Source organism: Strix aluco, chromosome 13 (genome assembly GCF_031877795.1).
Source record: "Strix aluco isolate bStrAlu1 chromosome 13, bStrAlu1.hap1, whole genome shotgun sequence".
Classification (NCBI taxonomy): Eukaryota; Metazoa; Chordata; class Aves; order Strigiformes; family Strigidae; genus Strix; species Strix aluco.
In genome coordinates this window covers 255,325-279,226 of record NC_133943.1, presented here as the reverse complement: position 1 = coordinate 279,226, position 23,902 = coordinate 255,325, and the positions used below count along the sequence as shown (strand labels likewise).

The following is a 23,902-nucleotide window of genomic DNA, read 5'->3' as shown; positions in this document are numbered from 1 at the left end:
GGAAACAGAAAACAATTCCACAAATTATTTCCATCAACTGAATTTTTTGGGAAAAATTCTGTCCTAAGCCAAAGTGATACGGTAAGCTTAAACCCAAGCACATCAGCAAGGTATTCAGATCAGGAAGCCAAGGGGTTTTTCCATATCACTAAGAACACAAGTGTTCCTCTGTCCCACATACCTAGCGTTTTTTTGGGGGGTTTTTTTGGGGGTGGGTTGTCAGGTTGTTCGGTTTTTTTAGAATTTGTCTTGATTATTGGCACTGACTGACAGCCTCAGATAAAGAGGTATTCTGTCTACCCACAAAATAAATGTGGATTTAATAAGCTCCCTAGAAAATTCTGTGTCCATATGTCTCAGCACCGAGCAGGGATTGAGATGTTCACATTCACATGGTCACTCTGACATTCCTACCACATCCACGAAACCTGCAGGAATGACACACACCCTTTGAGACAACAGCAGAATCCTCAGTAAAGAGTCACTGTGAACTGAAGGAAGCAGACTCACTTCTTGCCATACTGATCCTGCTGTCCTGAGAACACTGTCCTGTATCACCCAGGGCTTCCTATGCTGCCCCCAGTTACAATACCCCTGAAAAAAACCCAGGTTTAAACCCAGCCGGCAGCCAAACGCCATGCAGCCACTCGCTCACCCTCCCCTGCCCAGGGGGATAAGGGAGAGAACTGGAGGGGTAAAAGGTAAGGATACTTGTAGGTTGAGATAAAAACAATTTAACAATTGAAATAAAATTAAAATAATAGTTATTATAATAGTAGTAACAACAAAATATACAAACGAGTGATGCACAATGCAATTGCTCACCACCTGCCGACCAACGCCCAGCCCGTTCCTGGCTAGTGATCCTGGACGAGAGAAAATCCCCAAACCGCTATCCTGGAAGAGAGCGGGAGCTTCCTGGCCAACCCTCATCTATACACTGAGCCTGACGTTGTATGATATAGAATATTCCCTTGGCCAATTTGGGTCTGTTGCTCTGGCTGTGCTCCCTCCCAGCTTCTTGTGCACCTGTGCACAGGCAGGGCATGGGGAGTTGAGAAGTCCTTGATTTCTGAGCAACGACTGAAAAAATTAGTATATTATCAATGTTCTTCTCCTACAAAATCCCATACTGGATCCAAAACACAGCACTACTCTAGCTACTAAGAAGAAAAATCAGCTCAATCCCAGCCAAAAACAGGACAAGTACATTGGGCACAGTGCTCATGCCATTAGACATATCAACTCAAGGAAATAAAAACACCACAGCATTCCCAGATTGTGAGAATAACATGACCCTGATAACTGTTTCAAAACCTGGTAGTCTATTTGGCAATGCAACTATTCAGAGATTGCAAGAAGCATCTGTCAGATGCCTGTAAGCAAAAAGACCGGCAGTATTATTCACAATGACTGACTGCAAAATACAATAGCAGCTGGAGTGTCTCTTATCAGCTTTGTCCTCTACCAGCACGTGTCAATATAATATGTAGGAATTATTGTTGGAGCCCTTGGAACCATGAAAACCTCTGGTTAAGCAAAAGAGGGCTTAAAAAAAAAATTTTAAAAATCCTATGTGCAGATTTCCATCCAAAATAGCACATTTAAACCCATTCCTGAAGCATAATAAATTAAGTGTCGAGCTCACAGGGAAAGATTCTATTTTGCCCCTCTCCCCAGAAAATCCATCCAGTAAATTCTGAAGTAACAGCTGCACACATTTCTTTTGACATGCATCTTGAATGAAAATCTAAACTAATTCACTGAAGAATCTGCCACACTTTTTACGAGTACTGGTAACACATTGCTACAGGCTGTGGAGTATTTATCAGCAAGAGATCATGGCTACACTTGAGCTTAATTAGAACTGTTACCATGTGAAGAGGCACATTTGAATCTCAAGGTTTGCTGGTTGGTTGGTTTTAGTTTTTGTGTCTGGGGTTTTTTTAGGATCAATTCAAGCTTAGCTGCATGATACAAGCAGGTAGAAGTTTATTTATATTCACACTCCCAGAGGTCTGAAGCAGTATTAGTCTCATAGTATGACAAACAGCGAGTGTGCAGATAACGGTGTGCTGCTTCCTGTGGCAGAACAAGCCATAAAAAACATAAATGCCTCAAGGAAAGCACTCTGTAATCTTTAAGACTGAGTGTAAAAAGACAAGTACAACTGGATGAGCAATCCCACTAGAAGCTTCTTCCTACCTAGTCTCTTCAATCTTCTGTTTTCCTTCCTTCCAACAAATTTCACCCATTGCTATTACTTTTCTTTTGGCATCCATGCTTTCCTTTAAATTTTTTTTTCTTTTATTTGTGTTTGCTCTAGCTCTTTCTTTTCCCCAGCATTTTAGGTTACCTTCTGGTTAATGCCTGTGTTCAGTGACATGCTAGAAAAAGTATAGAAGAAAACTGCACCTACACATGCTCCCAGATAACACTGTTATCCTTTATCTGAAGTGGCAAAGGAACCTGCTCTGAACATTGCTCCCAATGATAACCTGTGGCTAGTCCATTTTTCTCCCTTTCTCCTCTAGTCACACAGCTTGCTTTGTTTTCTCCAAGCCAATTAACAGTTTATTTACAAAAACAGGTTTTTCAAATTATGGAAGTGGAGAAATGCCTTCCTCTGCCTTTGCAAGAGACACCTTGGGATAGAAACACCCCAGAAAGAAGAAATGAGTACCTCACCACCACAGCCCCCTCCCCCCGAACCAGAGTGTTCTGGGCCCTCAGGTAGGTGGAGATACCAAAGCATTACACAGCCCTGTGCCTCTGCTTCAGGGATGTTCGGGATCAGTTTATCATTTTCATCAGTAGCTGTCACGCTTTTATTTTCTGTTAAATTGCCTGTGCATTATACTGTCCAGAGCAGGAAAAGAGCCGAGTATGTCTAGCACCTTGAAGTATATGGGTCTCCGTTGAGAGACACAAAGCCTCCACAGGTTACACCTAGAATCACAGAAGCAAAGAATATAAAGGACAGTACAATCCCTCTCCTGTCACTTATTTCCTTATTGATTACACCTTAAAACCTAAGTTCAGGCTGAAGGTGAAAAAAAGCAGGGGAATGCAGCCAGCTTTGAATGCTTTTTCTTCCCTCTTGCAGTGTATATCCTGCCACTGAGGCCTTGGGAATGATTGCTCCATTTCAAATTTCTTTTTAAGCCAGGCATCCCTTCCCCAGGAAAGCCCAGTTAAGCGCCCTCCAGGTGAGCAATTCCTTAACACAAGACACAGACCGTGCCAGCACATGGGTTGTCAGTCAGAACTCTTGGCAGATGAAGAGATAGCTCTGGAAAGGCTGCTGAGAGCTGAGCTCTGCTCAGTCCAGAGAGCCCAAACCACCTCAGCCAGGCAGCCGTGTCCATGGCCACAGCCAGACCCCAGGCCTGGCTCTAGTACTGCAGGCCTGAGCAGGACCTGAACACACCACAGGCTGCTTCCCCCAAGCTCCACTGAAAGGCTAGCATGATCTTAGGCGAAAGGGTCTTCAGCCTCTGAGGTGGTGAGGCCAACCAGGATGGATTAGTAGGGGCAGGATTCATCTGTTAATGCAGGTTTCCTGCCTGGGCTGATCCCCTGAAGCTGCCTTTGCAGCCAGCTCAGAGACATGCTTGCTTGCTTACATCAGGATAAGGTAAGTCATACCCCTCATCCAAAAGGATCCAGGACAAATCAATCCCACTAAAGATACCTCCAAGTTTGGGGCAGGGTAGAGTTTAGCAGCCTGTACGAAAGCCTTCCCACTGTATTTTTCAAGGCTAGAAGCTTGTGCAAACTGCACTTGAGGCACATCTCACCGGATACCCTTCTCAGTGTAACCACCAGGCAGGCTCAGCCCCAAACAGGGGCACTGAACAAGAGTCTTGTATTCAAGACAGTCCAGAGGTCAATCTGGGGGAAATGCTCCATGTTTGTAATGTGGTTTCTATGCTTACATGGAAGATGCTTTCTAAAAAAGTATCAGTAGAAAGCCCTCTTGCCACCTTCCCCTGTAAATATGTAAAAATCACTATTATTATATTGAATGTTAATTTGACAAGTTGGGGTCAGGCTATATCAAAACAATCTGTCTTTAGGGAAGGCTTTGTCATGACACTTGAAGGCTCCAAATTGGCTCCCTTCTCTGTTCTGGTTTGCAATAAACAAGACAAGTTGCAGAAAATGCCTTCCCAGTCTCACTGGAATAGCAGCAGAAGCACAAGAGAAACAACACACTCTTTGCAGGGGAAGTTCAGCCATGTATGAAGAGGCATGAGCACATACCAATCAAACAGCCACAGGCAGACATGCTCCAGTTTGCAAATGGACAGGCAAGCCCGTATTTATATTATGGAAATCGCCCGGGGCCTTGTCAGGAAAATAGATGAGGCCATCGTTCTCTGGCAGCATTGCAACAGTTCCTTGCTCGACTCTCCCCATTTGTAGTAAGAATCTTAGCCATTTTACTACAGTAAAACAAGCTAAGTGCATCGGAGGAATCTAGTCAGACCATTTTTGTCTTCTGAACAATGGGTTTGCTTTTTCTGTGAATTACATACAGGATCCACTTGAAATGGGATGCCCAAATTGCGCCTGCAAAATGAACTTCATGTTAGGGGGCAAACATACTACACATGGCAATGTAACTTGGCTGTGGGTGCAAAGAGGGTCAAGGTCACACACTTAGAAAATAATATGCACAATGTAAATTTTGCTCCTGCCCCAGTAAACACGCTATGTTATACAACTTCTACGTGTGGCTAGACATAGACCTACGTTCAGCTGCATACATCTAAAGACATAAGTTCAGACTAGGTCTTTTCCACATACTAGTTACTTGGTAGTTTTTCTTTGTCCATGGATTTCAAAACATTGCCAACAGCGCAAACCTACATCAGCTCAAAAAAGCCTTTAACACAGTACTCCTGAGCTCCTCCTAGTCCCAGGGAAATAATCCTGGGCACATTATCCTCTGTGGGACTCAGACATACTTTACCCTCTCTGTTGATCTCAGGTTTAACGTGCCACGTCCACGGGCAACACAGGAGAGTTGTACTGACAGCTTGTGACTCAGAATTGGACCAGCCTAACAAGCCATTAAATAAAATTATGTTGCACTCCCACTACTCTTGCATACAGCTGTTTTAAAAACAAGAGAAACAATCTGCAGAACATGATCTCAGAGAAGCCAAAAATCAGAACAATGGAAGAATTGTGTGTCCTCGCACCAGGGGAGCAAAGCTGCATCAGAGCAGGTTCAGGCTTGACATCAGGGAGCATTTCTTTACTGAGAGGGTGGTCAAACACTGGAACGGGCTCCCTGGAGAGGGGCTCGATGCCCCCAGGCTGTTGGTGTTGAAGAGGCATTTGGGCTGTGCCCTTCGTAACGTGCTTGAACTTTTGGTCAGCCCTGAAGTGGTCAGGCAGTTGGACTAGATGATTGTTGTAAGTCCCTTCCGACTGAATAGTTCTATTGTATTTATAATTCCAGAATGCTTCTAAGGCTATCAACCTCCCAAATAAATTGTGCTTTCTAGCTACAGAATAAGGCAAGATACCGGCCACTAAATCTAAGGCACAAGCAACTCAAGATGTTGATCACAAGGATTTATTTTTAGTGTCTAGTACCTTACAGTCTGCCACAGGGTGAGAAATGAGTGCCTATGCCTTCAGGAGGATAAGATCCTAGTTTACAAATGATGCAAGGAATGGCAATATCACACCGTAATATCACCACTGGGTTTTAACATCTGGTTGTTAACCATATAAAATAAAATTCTGGACATTAGACAAACATCATCATCATCCCTGTATTCGCTTTCGTTCGATAGCATTACTATTCCCATTTGTGGCTGCTAGCAGAGAGAATGTTTGGAGATCTGGTTTGCAATGTTGGGAAAGATCTGGTTTATCTGTTTGGAGATGGGTAAAGTGCTGAAAGATGAAGACTGCAAAGAAGGAGGTAGCACGTACTGCAGCGACAGTGGTGAAACTGTGCAGGAACAACGATCGGTGCTCTGATGCTGGATTCCAGGCAAGCTCTCCTGCATTATTGTCAGGCTGCACATCAATTTTCATTTTCTATTTACTTCAGGTACAAAACAAACCAAATCATAATCTGTGCTCAAACAGAAGTAAAGAGACCTCCAAATGTAAAAGTCTGTTTAACTCCACAAAAAATTGCATGCATCAGTGGGAGGAAGGGAAAGAAAGGAACTTCACTTCCCTGTGTTTTAACCCAAGAGGGAATTCTGAGGCTGTTCCAGTGAAGCTGACCAAACACTCATTTGAAGGTACAAGCATTTCTTGTGGCCCTTTACTCATCCCTGATCTTCTCTAGAATGCTACAATGACAGCATCGGGACATTATGACAGCAGCTTAATAGCGAGGCTGACAGAGAAAGGTCACTTGCAGAGTGTGGACCCCGTTCCCTGCATGCTCCAGCTGTGGAGCACTGTTTGTATAACCAAGAGCAACCACAGACCCTATTTAGCCAGAAAAATCAAATGGGATTTACCATCAATATCACAAAGCAAAAAAACACAGTAACAAGTCTCCTTTTAATGTATGGAGACAGATATGACCTACAGAATTCTAACCTGCATTTCAGAACAAAAGGTCCTGTTTCAGCAGTAACATTTCAGTTCAAACCCAGAGCAGCAATCTCACACGCTAACCAATCATCAAAATAAAGGCTTCCCCTCAATTAGTTATTATATAGCATAGGGATAAGACAGACAAAAAAAATAATGTGTAGTCTCTGCCCCGATGATCTTACAACTTGTTCAGAAATCCTATTGCAGTTACTGTGAAAAGTACTTTCCGAAAGACAGAAAAAACTAGCCCTTTTCGAAGCCCAGGTGCTGCTGCCCACTCACTTTGCCTGTGCAGCATGCCTCTTTACAACCACCACCACAGTCACTTAGGCTGTCATTAATGCATCTCCCAGCAGGCCTCATCACAGAACAATATGCATATAGCTGTACATTTATAGTAAGAAGAAAGACTCTGCTAATTATGCAACAGCTGCCTAACATGAAGGCCAAATACAAGAGGTATCTGAAATAGCAAAACTCAGAGAAACACCTGCATGAAATAACTTTACAGAGAACCATTGAAAAGCTGTTGGACTGAGCTCTCCATTTACCTTCCCTATAACAAGAAGTTCTAATCGAACAGTTATCCACATGTCTACCAAACTGCAGTTAAAAAAAAAATCTTACTTGAAATAAGAAAAGGTGTCTTCAGTTGAAAACTGCTTTACCAGTACGTCTGTGCAGTGCTAAAGGGGAACTTTGCCACCAACTGCAACAGGAGCAGAAAGCAGGCGACCAGTGTGTCTCCCAGGGTAAGTGAATTCGTAAGAGGTACTTACAGCTGAGCCTGGGGACTTAGGAAAAAAATAACGAAACAGGGTTCTACTTACTCTTGGAATCTTAATCGGCCGTACTGCCTTTCATCTTGACGAATGAATAAATTAATGTACTGATGTTTTTTCTTGCTCTTTGAACAACGCCACACGCATACGAGAATGCCGTAGTGATGGGTGGGTAGTGAGAGAGGCTGAGAATTCATAGCTCTGGTCTGACTAAGAACACTTCAGCAGTGTTAACCAGCATTCAGATTATTCATAATAACACACCTTAATTTCCTCTCCCAAGACTCATCCAGAGAAGCACCGTTCAGCCCAATTAAAGTTTAATATGAAATTAGGTTTAAAGTAAAACATAATTGAACAGCCCCCTTGGCTTATAGGTATTGTCTGCTCTACATGTGTACTGAAAATGGGCACAAGTACCCCACTCTCATCGTTGCTGAGTAACCTCTCCAATGGATGCCTGGGCTCTTCTCAGTATCACTCCAACTTTCTTTGCCACAGACTTGAATGCCAGAAGACACACTGTAACCATAGGTGTGTTGGGTATACTAGAATTGGATTCAAATGAAAATAACTTGGAACAAAGTAGACAAAACTCTGTGCAGGACAAGATGGAGAGAAGAACAGAAAATATTCACTAACAGGTGTTGCATTCTTTAAGGGAGATGAATATAAATGTACCACAGTTCAAAGCAGTGACTTACCAGACCCAGCCACAGGAGTCCTAAAACACCCTGGGTTATTGGGAAATCAAGAACAGACTCAGCAGTCTCCTCTCAAAATAGAAATTCCTTTTTCCAGATAGGAAAGAGGTATCTGAGCTAAGAGATCTATGAACTATCTTTGGATTCAAAGCAAAAGAAGTGAAACAAATGCTGCCCTTATGAAGTTAACTGCAGCCTTGGCTGAATAACTCGTGTAGGCTATAGCTGGTACACAGTGGCTGAACTTTGCTTTTGAGAAATCCTGTATTTCTGTTTGTGTGATATAAGTTTATCAGGGGAAAAAAATTACAAATGTAAATTATCATCATGATTGGTTAAAAGAACTATTTGTTTTAAATAAAAGCATATACCTCCACATAAAATATATAGTGAAGTATTTTGGATAATTGTATCACCCCAGGTTTCTGTTTTATGAGGCACATCAAGCTGCTTTAGGCATATTGTACCAATTTCTGGAGTTAAACATGGTATGTGCAACACTGTTTGCTTTATCAAGAAGCAGCAAGTCAAAACATTGCAGAAGAGAATAAATTCTGCTTAGGCATAATTTTATGATCTCATTCCACATGGTGAAATTTCAAATACTTAACACATTTTTCTGCCTTTCCAATGCAGGAGATAAGTCATGCCAATTATTTTACTACTTCATTTAATAAAGTGTTGGGGGTTTTTGTGAAGTGTTAGCCGTATTGCCAACTATCATTTGCTCCCCGTTACTAATAAGATAAAGCGTACGCATAATTGTGAGGAAATGTTATCCATGGACTTTGAGCCCCACACAGGGATGTGCCCCATGTAATGTTATCATGTCCCACAATGCTAAGATGCAACTGCAGTAATAAGATGGGAAAGGTGTACGGTTTTAAACTGAAAGAAGGTTGGTTTAGATTGAACATAAAGAAGAATTTTTTTTTTTATGAGCATGGTGGGACTCTGGAACAGGCTGCCCAGAGAAGTTGTGGATGCCCCATCACTGGAAGTGTTCAAGGTCAGGTGGGATGGAGATTTAAGCAACCTGATCTAGTTAAAGATGTCCCCGCCCTCAGGGACAAGTCACACACTAAGCATAAATTAGGCTACAATTAGGAACACAAAATGTTGACCAAGAGACAAGCATGTATTTATGCATTGAAAAGCCACATGAAAGTTCACTGTCATAAGAAAATTCACTGACATGCAGTAGAAAAAGTATATTATCATATCGCCAAAAGTAATGAGAATCACTAGACTTATATTTTTGTTTCCAAATCTAACAGCGCTGTGCTTTATTTTCTTGGTCAACATCATCTTCTTTGTCCCCCCAAAGACTCCAGCATCATCAATAAAGACAATACAATTATCTGCACAACATATCTTCAGAGCGCCCACAAGTTCACAATGTGACCCCGTTAATCAGAGGGCTGCATCTGTCCCTAAAATTATACTGACCCTACTGAGTCTGAAGGCATAAAATTCTAGACCAGATCATGATTAATACTGTAAGACAAATCCGCTCTGTGTAATTTCTAAATCTCTTCCCTTCTCAGCATTAAAAAAATTAGAAAGTCCTGCAGAATGGGGGGAGGGAAGAAAAGGGGTCAAATCTAAGTAGATTTCAATACAGTCTCAAAATCTAAAGCTGGTTTTAAAAAAATTCATAATTTATGTAGTATGGAAAATTCTGAAAATTAATAATTTCCCTGCCTAACAGAAATAGAAACTTTTATATTTATCTTTTGGAAATATTGAAACTGTCTTATTAAACTGCCCTGCTATTGTGAAATCAATGCATCACTGTTGAGAATACTATTTTGATTTATATACTGTCACACTTAAAAATGAAACAGCTGTGTCAAAACCAAGCAACACCATCACACCAAGCACTAATTAAATGCTGTTGAAAACTGTAGCAAAAGGGTCCCCTCAGTTCACAACACCTGTGAGTTTTGTGACGATTTATTTACCAAATCTGACATCAACTAGTTGTTTGGCAGAACAGCTTTTACAGCATAACGAAAAAAGTTGTAATAGATAGCAGCCCCTCTTCCCCAACTTCCATCCTCAAGCTGATCAACAGAGTCGCAAGAAAGACTTGATTCCTTCACAGATAAGGAAAGCAGACTGAAGCACCTGCAAACCCTTGTCAGGTGGGATTCTAACGTGCAGTATCACCAAACATATATTTCATAACTGCATATATTTCATCATCACATCACCTCCAGAAGGGACTCTGCCTCCATGCTACTGTCAGGCCAGTCCCTTGACAAGTTTGGATTTTGTGGCCTCACTGAACCTCAGCTATGGTCAAGAATCTCATCGGCATTTCCCCAAGTGCTGGTGTTCCCCTTGCGGCAACAGAGTAAGGTGCTTAATGCACATCTGCTCACTATTCATACTGGTATACTTGATGCTGTGAGGCTTATCAGAAAGGAAAAAGTATCAATGGACTCAGGATTTCCAGGGTGGGGGGGTTAGTTTCACCTCCTCTGTGCATGAGAGGACAACAGAAAGATGAGCACCACTCCACAGTTCAACACAACTGACCATCACTACTCAACAGTATTTAATATCTCAGTGAACTGTTAATATTAACAGTTAACTGCTCCATCAACAGCCAGAAACAGGGCACATGCCACTGACCATGCTTACTCCCAGTATTAGAGTGATACTCACCTTTCACAGAAATCTCTACCACAAAGAAAAAAATACTTCAGAAAGGATGTTGATCCAAGCACCAGCTCCCATCTTCTGCCCATTTCACGGGATCAATTGATCACCTGTAACAGAGCAGATGAATCTACGTTCCATTCTCTGACTGAATCCTCTGAAATCCACAAAGTCCTGGGAGGAAATTTTGGGGGATTACATAGCACCTAAAATATTAGGGAGGGACTATCAGGAATTCTTGAACTGTCTCATTTGTGTAATCATCTGTGTTCTACTGAAGAGGAACTTGGCACATGGGCAAGTTGTTTTATCACCACTCAACAAGTTGCTTATATCTGAAATGGTAATTAAAAAAGGGGGCTTTTATTTTTCTTGCCCATAGAAAAGGTCTCACCCCACCTGAGCTCGCTCTAAGGGCTGTATTTCAATTTCAGTTATACTTTAATCTTCTGCTTTCTGAGGGCAAGAGCAGATCAGGACCACCAGTCACAGATGTGCTCCTCCCAAAGCCCTACTATCGGACACTTGGCTCTGCTCAAGGGTGATATTTGTTCCTCTGAAGAGGATTTAGCTATGTGAACAAGCAGAAACTCTAAATTTGTTTTCCTTGAGGCCCAGAGCCAGTATTGCAACTCTTGCCAAAATAACGATTAACATGCTCATTTGGAACCAGAAAAGTGTTCTGGGATTCAGACTAGGTAACCTGAACATGGGGGTTTTTCCAAATCAAGACTGTTGATCCAAGAACCCTTGTTCTAGATCCCAATGCTGACTCTAGAAACAGAACTTCAGAACACAGCAAGTAAAAACCCTAAATCAAGCTGTTCTGCTTTTCAATTAGAGAAGTTTGATGGCAGTTCAGGGACACAAATTGATATCCACCCCTATATCAGACAAAAAGACAACTTCTGCAAGCAAAACTCTGTGGCCTTTGGTAGTTCTTCTCTGGGTTTGCAGGTTCTTAATACAAATTAAGAAAACCAATGTAAATACCACTGTGAAGGTTCTCCATCCTCAGCAAATCCTTGTGGCCTTTGTTTACTTCATCCTCTCTGCCAACAATCTGCAACAATTCTGAGAGACATTTTCTACTCCCACAAAATGGTGAAACTCCCTTGGAACTAGAGGAGCAGTTCCAGTGCTTACCTGCTAGAAATTCCACCCCAGTAGCTCTACTGGATTCATGCTTGCTTACTGATCTGATCTTAATATTTTAAGGAAATAACACTGCCATGTAAGTCAACTCCCATCACTGCAACAATTCTGTTAGCTACAAGGGGAACACAATTCCCTCTCTTTCCAAAGCCTGTCTCATTTTGCTAGTGGGATTTGAATAAACCCCAAACTAAGTCTTTGCTTTGGCTTTTATTTACCAGGTTTCACCTATGCTTTGCATTGTTTCAGAATAAAATTCAAGCCCTATTTATTGCACTCCATGCTGTGGGTCTTAGGTCACATAACAGAATACACGATTAATGAAAACTGTGATTAAAAGGATGATTAGTATTATTTTAGTCTGACATCATAATTCAGCATCCCAAGATCAATCCAAAAACTCAGCTCAGACTTGCTGCAGATATTTGCAGCATTTATACAATTCTGCTCTATACTTCTTTTTATAGTCAGAACATGGCAAATTTCACATTCTAGTAGTTTACATGTGTTCTATTCCACCAAATGGTGATAAACAGGTTTTCAGAACAACCACCCCCTGCTTTTGACTGCACCAAAATCATTGTATTGTAGTTAGATTTTCAATCAATACCAAAATAATTTTCAGGAATATTAAAATACCCCTCAGATTCGGGGCTCTGCACAAGGAATACCAGATGAATCTGGCACTGCTAGACCACTCACGCTAAAATTACCATTGGCCGTTGCTCTAAAACATGAACCAAAAAACTCTATCCAAGTTGCTGGCGGCTCCATGGAAACAGTCAAAAGGGGACAGAAGCATTATTGTTATCCGCAGCAAAGCTGAGGAGATTTGTTAAACCAATATTCTAGTATTCTGTGGCTAAAATACCATCTGTCTCTTTTTCATACAATTACTTCCCTAGAAGTTGCCATAACACGATGCACACTGAGAACACCACTACCAGTGAAAACACGAAATCATGCCCTACCCTGAAAGGAAACTGAATTTTTCCAGAATCAGTATTTTTGAGGATGAGATGTACAGAGACAGATTAGACACACTATTTAAAAATGGCAGGATTGTCAGGAAAAGGATGAACTCTTATCAACCTGTCCAGCATATTGCAAGATGGGGGTCTAAGAAAACATTTCAGTGGTTTTGTACTTTGAGCATTATTCAAGGCCCATTCTTAGTTTACTAAAAAGATGGTTTTGTAAATGTATTTTACTCAAGTAGGGTCACACTCAACCACTGCCAGAGACAACACATACAGCCTGAAAGAGAAACACTGCAGTTCCCAGAGTTTATAGTATCAGGCTCTCCTTTCTCTGATTTTGGTTTTAACAAGCCAGCAAAACCATCGTTTATTTAATTGAAATGCATATAAACAAGAAAACAACAAACAGTGAGGGAAAGTTTGTGCTCCATACCTTTATCCTCTAAACCCTTCCTTTTCTTTCCTCTATTTAGATAACCATGATTATCTATTATCTTACAGATATCAGAGGACGATATTTTACATTCACTACTACAGATTGTCAGATATTTAAGTAATTTTTCTATTTAAAGTAAGAGGGTTCACTTCTGAAAGTTTTTGCCATTTTTAGCTCAGGTCTTGCTACATAAAGCTCTTGCCAATAAAGGTAGAACTTTATGTCAGAATGAATAAGAATAATCTGCGTTCTGAGCTCCCACATTCACTTTTAACAACGTAGATCTCTACGATGAATTATTTTCTTTTCTGGACACCTTACTTCCAGCCAGATTACCACCTTCTTGCATTTTTCTTATCAGCCTGCAGTTCAATATAACTTCAAAACATGTATTTTCTTCTCCCACCATATCACTATTAATGCCTTGCAGAACCTTATGTACACATTCCCATGTCCTGTACCCCTCTTGTCCTGTCTTCCCATTTTACGGGAGAAGAATCTGAAAGTTCCCATTACCAGGGAAACTCGGCAAAAACCAAGCCAACATGAATTACAGTTTGTCTCTTCACATCAGTTTTTCAGCAGAAATGTAAATATGTATGTTAATAACCCATTAGCCATTTCTATCCATCTTTTACAGTCAAAATACTTTCAAAAATAAAAACATTACAAGCCACGTTCACTAGAAACACTCAAGATTATTCGCTTATGAATACACTAACCAGAGTTGGTGGTCTTCATTTCTGAGTTGTTGTGATTCTTACCCTTCTATCGGATGCTGAAAGATCGGTTCCTTCAACACCCCTAGAGTCTGTGAGATGTTTAACAATGGTCCAAACCAGCACTTTCACCAGATAACATTAGAAATCTCCTTTTCCATCAGTGGCATTGATCAGCTGAGGGACAAGTAATTGTCATTCCCTGCCCCCTCAACAAAACAAATCAAATGGAAAACATACCACTCACACCATACGTGCTGACTGAAGTAGCTCTGCTCATAATGGGCAGAACAGGACGCGACAAACAACCAGGATAAAGTGAAACTCATGTTAAATGTAGAATTTATCCTTACAGCTTACTATTTAAAAACTACTCCTGAAATTTACAGGATGATTTTTAGCTGAGCTGTGCTGCTTTCGAAATGGGAGTGTCAGCTAGTATTGATCAGGGGAACAGCATTCTCCTCCCATGCAAGCAGACTGGATCCTCAGCTGGCAGAGGTGTGAGCATGAACCACCACCCCTTAAACCCAGCTGAGATGTGACAAAGTACAAGAGAATTAAAAGGTTTCACTTACAAGACATTCAGGATACTGTGATGAACACAAAGATTTCCATTAAGGCTGCATCTGAAACCAGAAAAATCTCTTATGGTAATTTCAGAGAGATTTTAAAAATAGGCTTTAAACTATTGTATATCATTTCAAAGCAATTCCCAAGCATAATGCTTGCATCTTCACCGAGTTCACCTAACAGAGGCTACCACACAGATCACTGACACCAACTGCATATTCCAAGAAAACGACATGTAGGTCATGCTGTGACCTACAAAAATATGTGATGTAATTCAAAAGGGATCTGCTAACACAGAACCTTGCAGACATGGGCCGAACACCACGAGGTCAGTAATACCACCGGATACCCAAGGATGTTCATTAGCTATCAGTCGTGCCTCTGAAAGACTTACTGGACACACTCTAAACTTACAGGTTCATTCTCAAAAGCATTTCCAAATTGCTTAATGCAACCTTTTGCATCGTTATTAACTACCAAATAGTAACCAAACACAATTGTTCTTTTAGCTGTAAATTACTCAATGTTCTTCAAGTTCAACAGTCCTCTTACACTCTTTCTTCGTCTAAGACTGATTATACGTGATCATAATTTCCCATCAGGGAAGGGAGATGAGAAGGGAATATTACTAAGGGTTGTATTAAAGCAGATTCTCCAAAAATGACTGTATCTCGTTTTGCTCCTCACCAATGCAGAGAGACAGAATAGAGCACCTCGCAGAACCTCAAATATTAAGTACAAATAAATACAGCACAAGAAATCCCAATAACTTACCTACAAATAACAGAACCTCAAGAAAGAAGGTAAATGAATGTTCATGAAAATACAAGCATATATTATGTATTAATACCATTTTAAGTCTTTTTAAAATTCATCACTAAAATATTTGTACACCAAGCCTACCCCAAATACAAGCAGATTCTAATTAATTTCTATCACCTGTAACATTGAGTTCTAAGGATTTTGCATACACCATAGATATGAATAATGAAAAATACTTCTGCATCCATTTTAAAAGAAAATCAACTTAGTGAAATTTAACAAACCAGCACACATGCAGTAAAAAAAAAAATCCAGAAGCCCTGACTCCACCACTTATCCCAACTTGATTTGCTTACTCATTATTGATTACCCTAAATCACCTGGGACCTCAATGCAATTTTCAACAGCTGTTTCTTCTTCTTTTCAGTTTTAATTTCCATGTTACTTAGACCTTTTGTTTACAGTCCCTGCAATGTAAGGTTTAAGGGGTCTTTCCCCTAAACACTTCAAAGAATACTATAATAAAGAATTTCAACAAAATTCAACAAATAGCTTGACAAATGGAGTACAGGTGTTAAAGGGTAAATGAGATATTACCTTCCAGGTGGAGATGGGAGGAATGCATAAAGTGAAAATGGGAGAGAACGTGCATTTTAGCATCAGCTGTTGTCAATTAATTCAAATAATTAATTTTATTTTTGATAAAATAATCTGAGATAATGTTATACTTTGCATCATCATTTTTAACATAAAAGAAGACCTGGCATACCATAGCAGCTCTTCTAGCTAAACAATTCTCTCAGGTACATCAGTTTGCTTTATTATTCATCACAGAGTTAGATCTCGTCCAAAGTTAGGCAGTTGTGGTCTATCCAGTCTTCGCCTGTATTCCTTATTTGTTGGTGTTTGTCAGAGGATTTCATTATGCAGCTGTGTACTAAAAACCTTTGCTGCATTCGTCTGCCTCCTCCTTGTTTGACTGCGCTGTGTGGATGGTCACAGCCATCAGCCCTTTGCTCCTCCTCTGACAACAGCCGATTCAGACTATTTAACATGGGGAACTGGCTGTGATGTCCAAATGTGATCTTCCAGATAAAACGCAGGTCCTAAAGCTTCCAGGATGTGTGACAGCTTCTCAGCTACCCACCAGTGATCCAAATGCCTGGCAAGCAAATCATACAGCACATAAATTTTAGCGAGATGAACTGAAAACCTGCATTCCTGAAAGTGCTTGCATGTCACTCTTTTTCCTTTAAAGCTCATTGGCTGTTTTAGAATCCAAACTGCAGACTGTGATCTGCACTGTTTTTCTGTCATTTACAAAGAAGCTGTATTTACACTCATTTAACTTGACAGCGTTCAGTGTGGCTAGACCATAGAGCATTTTCATGACTCTTCCAACATGCTGTTGAATTTTCTATTTAGAGCCCCACCTCCTGGAGCAAAGCTTTCTAGTCATATTTTAAAGGAGAAATTCAAATAGACCTTTAAGATACAGAAACTAGAAGTACAAAAATTACATTCTTCTACCCTCAAGGATTTTGAATATTGACAGCTGATGACACGGGGAACTACACAGAAGTAGCAGTAGTAGTTTAAAGAGAAGGCAGCAGAGGATCCATCTCTGAGGATGGGAAGATAAATTTGTTATCATCTGGTAAAGACCAGATCTTCAAGTGATACAGATTTATAGAGGAACTTGGAAGAGGTCAGCTGGTGGGAATTTGAGCAAGCTATTGATCTAGAAACACATAATCCAAACATGCCATTGTAAATTAAAGTAAAATAACTGGGTTTTAAAATGAAAACATCTGTTTTGAGGTCTTGCATCCCAAATACTGCACTGCCATGCTCAAAGATTAAAGAGAAATCTGATGGAACCCAGAAGATACAAAGAATGACTGACTAGAAAGCGATCCAAAATCCAGATATCTAGTAAGGACTATTTTGCTGCCTCACAACTTCACAAAGCAAAGGGAAAGCACAAATATTGACCACAGTGAAAAGTGACCATGACTCAGTAATGAAAGCCAAGTTGTAAGCATCTTCAGTCTCTCATAGTTTGGTAGAAAAGGGGAAAAAAAGAAGTTATAATTAACAGACTATTTGGATTTCAACTGCTCAAGTTACACCTGAGTTACACCAGCCTTATGACAGTAGAATCCATCACCACACCTTTTTTACAGTTGGAGGACTACTTTTACACACTTTTTAAACCACAGCATCAACTGTCTATCAAATAGATGATTAGAACTCAAAATCTAAAATTATTCTGGGCATCATTTTGCCAGTTATGTTTCGCAGCATTTTCCTGACTTGAATACCCTGAGGTCACTTATCCTTCATAATGCCAAAGACATCATGCAGCATCTTTCCAGCTACATTAAGGTCTTGATAATAAAAGGTCTACCAGAACCCAGCATACATTTACAAATTACAATAGCCTATCGCCTCCTTAACTCACAACCAAGTTTTAGCTGTACCTTATGTTCAATTCCTAATAAGTAGGATACAGAAGTTCTTATTCAGAAGACTATTTAGCTGGGAACGGCTTCTGGAAGCAGAGGGATTATCAGAAGCCACTGAAAAGTGACAGGGACACAGTTATCGGAAGGGAGGTGGAGGCAACACATCAGCATTTGCAGTGTCACAGAGTCTGAAGTTAGGCTTGGGGTAGACACTGTGGAAATACCTGGCTCAAATTCTGTGAGGTGAGGGCCATGTTTCTCTACCTTAGGCACTAACAGAACAGTCAGTCCAAGATCAGCAGCCAAGAAAGGTTGCAGCATCTGTCACTGGCAGCCTGATCTCTTCAGCTAGGAGCTCTGCTGACAGCCAGAGAATCCCAGCAGCCCACCACATTGCCACCGTTCTGGGAAAGGGACACGGCCAAGAAGTCAATCCCACCAGCAGCTCACGGCAGCCACCTCCACCAGGCAACTCCTATGGAAAGCCCAACGGAAACCTTCCAGCCTTTCCTCCTTCAGGCTCCTCCTCAGAATTTTGCTCACTGGGGAAGCAAGGGTGGAACTGGCTGCAACCCCATTAACTTGATTAGAATCATAGAATATGTTGGAAGTTGGAAGGGTCCCATCAGGATCATCAAGCCCCACTCCCTGCTCCTCGCAGCACTACCTAACAGTGAGCCACATGACTAAGAGTATCATCCAGACGCTCCTTGAGCTCTGACAGCTTGGTGCCATGACCGCTTCCCCGGGGAGCCTGTTCCAGGGACCGACCAGCCTCCCAGTGAAGAACCTTTTCCTAAAGTCCAATCTGAACCTTCCCGGGTGCAGCTTTATTTCATTTCCTCGTGTCCTGTCACTAGACAGAGATCAGCACCTCCTCCTCCACTGCCCCCCTTGACGCAGTTGCAGACTGTGATGAGGGCACCCCTCAGCCTTCTCTTCTCTAGGCTGAACAACCCAAGGGACCTCAGCCATTCCCTCTAAGTCATGTCCTTGAGACCTTTCACCATCTTAGCTGCCCTGCTCTGGACACACTCTAATAGTTTGATGTCTTTCATATACTGAGGTGCCCACAGTGTCTTTTGATTGCTCCAGAACTACTTCTACAGCACTCGTGTCTTAGGCCCTCTTCAACAATTACCAGCAAACCACTCTCAGACTTCACCAATATCATAACCATTCCTGGAGAACGTCTTAGAATCACCAGACAATTACCTTGCTCAAGCACCAATCTGAACCTGGTCAAGCACCAGCAAAGCTAGCACTTACAGCACAGCAGGCCTGGATTTGAAATTCGTATGTAGAGCAGCAGGCCAGATCAATAGAAACAAAACCTGAGTCAGAGCAGAAAGCAGTAAACCTCCCACCGTTGCCTGAAAACGGACAAAACATTCTCCTGATGGGGCACCCAGAATGCTAGGCCAGGCGTGATATATGCACCAGCACAGAATTTGACCCAGCAAATAAGAGACATTGCGAATGGGACCACAACACGTCACCTTACAGTGATGCGTAGGACAGTATCAGAATGCCAATGTTTTAAACAATACATCTCATTCATTTTTTCCTTACAAGAGTTCAAATTGAACTCGAAAAATGTATACTTCTCTATGTTCCCAGCCTACAGGTATACTCAGCATCTTTTAGATATGTTCACAGCAAAAGATAGAAACAGGCTACAAATGAGAATTCAGTGCCGTAAGACAGCCCCAACGCACGATCCAGATCTGTCCTGAGTAGCCATAATGAAACTGAGGGACGGCAATCCGGTAACGCTGGAATAAATTACGCATCAGCCCAAGCAGCACATTTCATCAGTTAATGGCTGTAAGAAAAAGGCATGTGTTGCACGTACAAAGGGATGCATCTTGCGGGGTCTGTTAGCAAGAGAGAACATCTTCGCACACGCATGCACGAACACGCCAACCCTGATACCCCGAGACACACACAGGTGCATTTCTAAGGAGACGTGCTCGGCAAGAAAGCCTGTGGATGCTGTGCGTGCCACGGAGCGAGGGAAGATGCACCGCGAGTAAAAATAAACCAGGGGAGTGCCTTCACAGCTGCTGCCGGCTCGCCGCGCTGCTGCCCACCCCCAGATGCCATCTCACCGAGGCCCAGCCCAGGCTCTGCCGGCTGCAGTCTCCGCACACCGCGTCCAGCCCTGGAAACACCCGTCCTTTGTAGCCACCATCACACCCGCCGCACCGCGCCCGGCGCGGGGAGGGCAAGACAATGACCGACTGGGCGCACAATAGTGCGGGCCCGGGGGGGGCTGCGGCGGCTCGGGCACGGCGCTGCAGGCTGCCACACCTCTCCCGCGCCCCGCTCCCCAGCACCAGCCCCACGCCGCTCCCTCACCTCGGGCTGCGGCTCCAGCTCCCTCCCGCCGCCCCGGCCCAAGTCATTGTTGCGCCGCGCCGGCCCGGACGACCCCCGCCCGCCCGGCCGCCGCTGCTCACCGTGCCGCGGCCAGGAGAGGATGCCGAGCGGCGAGGGACGAGCGCGGCGCATCCATCTTCCCGCCGCCGCCGCGGCGGCCCCAGCGCCCAGCCCCGGCCCCGCCGGCCTCCTGCGCGCCGACGCTGAGGGCGGGCGCCCACCCCGCCGCCTCCCCGCGGCTGAGGCCTGCGCTGCCGGGCCGGGGTCTGCGGCAGGCCCCGCCCCGCCCCGCGCCGCAGCGCCGCGCGCCCGCCCGCCATGGCAACACCGCGGCGACGGCGGCGGGGGCCGCCCGCGGAGGGGCCGCCCGCGGGACAGCGGCGCCTGGCGGGAGCGGGCCCCGGGGGTCTGCCGGGGCGCCGGGCGCGCCCTGCCCCGGCGGAGCTCGAGGGGGGACCCGCTCGGGGCGGTAGCTGCGGGTGACGGGCCTCGGTCCTCTGCGACGAGCGCGGGCGACGCGAAGCGTCCGCAGCCCACGGGTCCACGGTGGTTGGGAGCTCTCCCTCAGAAAACGTGTGGGCGGGGGGCGAGAGAGCTCCTGGCGCCCGCACCCGAAATCACGCCTTGGGCCGACGGCGCCCCTCAGGGGCAGATCACCCCTCAGGCCCAAATCACCCCTCAGGGGCAAATCACCCCTCAGGGGCAGATCACCCCTCAGGTGAAATCACCCCTCAGGCCCAAATCACCCCTAAGGCGCAAATCACCCCTCAGGTGAAATCACCCCTCAGGCCCAAATCACCCCTCAGGTGAAATCACCCCTCAGGCTGAAATCACCCCTCAGGTGAAATCACCCCTCAGGGGCAAATGACCCCTCAGGCCCAAATCACCCCTCAGGCTGAAATCACCCCCCAGGTGAAATCACCCCTCAGGTGAAATCACCCCTCAGGCCCAAATCACCCCTCAGGTCAACACCTCAGGCTGAAATCATCCCTCTGGCTGAAATCATCACTCAGGCCGACACCTCAGGCCAACAAAACGTCTTCCCAAAGGAAGGAGCTGTCAACCAGATGGGTGTTAGGCTGGTGTTCCACGAGGCTGTGAACCTCCACGGAAAAGCATCCCATAGCATTCTGGGGAACAAGCTCCAGCCCAAACTGAGTTAATCGGAACTGGTTATATATCTGAATAAACGGCCAAAGCAGTCACACTTCTGCATAGCCCGAACATCAGTGAGGCAGTCATGCAAACAATGACCACGGAAGCCCCTGCTCTTCAAGTTCTTCAGACGCTTCCTCATCTCCATCCTGAAGTCTGACAGCAAGATCCCTGCAAGAGGTCAGTAGGCTGACCATAGTGAACACACCAAGAATTCCCATCGTTGTCCTTTCGGCACTTTACAGAGAAGGTAAGTATCGCTGTTAGACCTGGTCAGATAAGTTGTTAGTTTGTCTGCAAAAATAGACTCCTTTTTGTGGACAAAGTGAAAACAAATAGTCTGGGTTTGGGGTTTTTTTCCTGACCACAGCAACATGCAGGAAAAAACATTTATAGAAAGTAAAAGATAGTTTAGTTGGCTACTAGGTTTGCAGATTATCTCCATTCTGTAAAGCAGTTCCCTGGTCAGTGGCAAAATCAGAACAAAAGTGGTTCAGACAAAGGCTGAATTTTGAGTCCTCCACCCTGAACAACAAATTCCATCAGAGTCCCCCTTAATATCTAGTTGTTAGACCTAACTTTAAGTGTTTCAAACATTTACCATGAAATCTTTCAGAAAAGGAGAAGGAAACTAGCACTAGAAGCAGAGGTCTCAGAGTAGGGTCTGGCACCATGTGCCTGCCTCATGGCTGACCATTTTGTACTGGCTTCAGCTTCTTCACCTATAAAGTGGAGGCATTTAGTTTTGCTCAGTGGTGTAAGAGATTCAGTGAATCTTTTATTTTTTTTCATTTTGTGCAGCAGTATCTGTAACATAATGCCAAGGGATCCACCTGAACATTAGATGCATATAGTACAGCCCAAGACCAAAGAGTGCAATAGGTTTCTCTGTTCAACCCCCCGTGAACTCTGTCCTTATGCACCTGAACTTGCCCCAAAAGGAAAAGCACTTGCCATTTATATGAAAAGCTCTTAAGAGCCTAAAGTAGAAGGTGCTATAAATGGGCTTTATAGAATTACAGTGTTTTCATAAGAAATATCCCATGGGCAGTTAACACATTTGGTGGTTGAAAAAGCTTCAATGCCCAAAATAAAGAAAAGTTCTGGTTTTTAAAAGTTGCTGCCTGTATATGTCTAGCCTAAGTGTTTTATTTTTCATGTCTTTGTTACTGATTGCATAGCTCTGGAAATGGCCTTCTGAAAGACCAGTACAGTGGCTGCACAAGATAAATGGAAGGTCTGAAGTATATTGAAAAGGGAAAAAACAACTGAGAAGAATACTAAGGAATATAACATTGCATGACTGCTCAGGGACTGCAGGCACAAAGAGACTGTGAAATTAGCCTAACAGGTTCTGGCAGCATCAGTTCAGTGTCCTAGGGGATCCCGTGGCAAAGAGTCAGCAAAGTAGCTTGTAGGCCCCTTCCTCTGTCTGCAGGCTCCATAGGGGCAAGACTGTGGTGTCACAGAACCACAGACTGGTTTGGGTTGGGAGGGACCTTAAAGCCCATCCAGTCCCACCCCCTGCCCCAGGCAGGGACACCTTCCGCTAGCCCAGGTTGCTCAAAGCCCCGTCCAACCTGGCCTTGAACCCTTCCAGGGAGGGGGCAGCCACAGCTTCTCTGGGCAACCTGTGCCAGGGCCTCTCCACCCTCACAGGGAAGAATTTCTTCCTTAGATCTCATCTAAATCTCCCCTCTTTCAGTTTAAACCCATTCCCCCCTCATCCTATCCCTACACTCCCCGATCAAGAGTCCCTCCCCCCTTTCCTGTAGCCCCTTTCAGTCCTGGGAGGCCGCTCTAAGGTCTCCCCGGAGCCTTCTCTTCTCCAGCTGAACCCCCCCAACTCTCTCAGCCTGTCCTCACAGGGGGGTGCTCCAGCCCCCCGAGCATCTTCGTGGCCTCCTCTGGCCCCGCTCGAGCAGGTCCGTGTCCTTCTGATGTTGGTGCCCCCAGAGCTGGACCCAGCACTGCAGGGGGGTCTCGGGAGCAAAGTCACTGGATCTTTATGCCTCTACTGTTGTGGTTTTATTTGGGACGCTGATCCCAGTAATAAGTCAGCTACCTCCCCAGCTAAGGAGCTGCTGCAAGTGTCTCCCAGTGGCGTGGCCGGGCACGCTGCAGCGCAGTTCCCGCTGCAGCCGGGGTTCACCACGGTCCCTCCACCCGCAGCGCGGGAGCACGGTGGGCAGCGCTGGTGCAGAGGAGCCGCGCTGGGCAGCACCTGCACACGGAGTTCAGCACGTGCTGCCTTCAGCCGCCTCGTCAGCGCCCTTCACGCAATCCATGGTCCTCTGCTCAGCGCTGTGGTAAGAGAACTTTCATTATTCAGCAGCCTCAGAAGTAACGTGCCTACGAGCTCCCCAGCAGCAGCAACGCTGGCAGGAGGCAGGTGATGTCATGAGAGGTGCACAAACAGCCCCGTGGGCTCCTTCCTCTGACCCACGTTGGCAGATGTGCACGGGAGTCCTGGTGGAAGAAAGCAGAGATCTTCCCTCCCCACAGAGAAATATCACAGTGTTTCCAAAGGAGGAATGTTT

At 44.2% G+C, this 23,902-nt stretch overlaps 1 protein-coding gene across 5 annotated transcripts in view; it reads right to left on the bottom strand.

Moving 5' to 3' along the window:
• Window positions 1-20,420, bottom strand: part of JAKMIP2 (janus kinase and microtubule interacting protein 2) — a 57,629-nt gene extending 37,209 nt beyond the window's left edge. For 3 of the 5 annotated variants that reach the window (XM_074838341.1, XM_074838344.1, XM_074838345.1), the window contains exons 1-2: window positions 14,601-14,755; window positions 10,739-10,842 (exon numbers count right to left, since the gene is read on the bottom strand). The gene's annotated coding sequence lies outside the window, so the exon portion shown is untranslated. Of the gene's footprint in view, window positions 1-10,738; window positions 10,843-14,600; window positions 14,756-20,287 lie in introns of those variants that run through there. The other 2 variants (XM_074838342.1, XM_074838343.1) reach the window with 2 other exon arrangements.
• Between the last annotated feature and the right edge of the window lie 3,482 nt (window positions 20,421-23,902).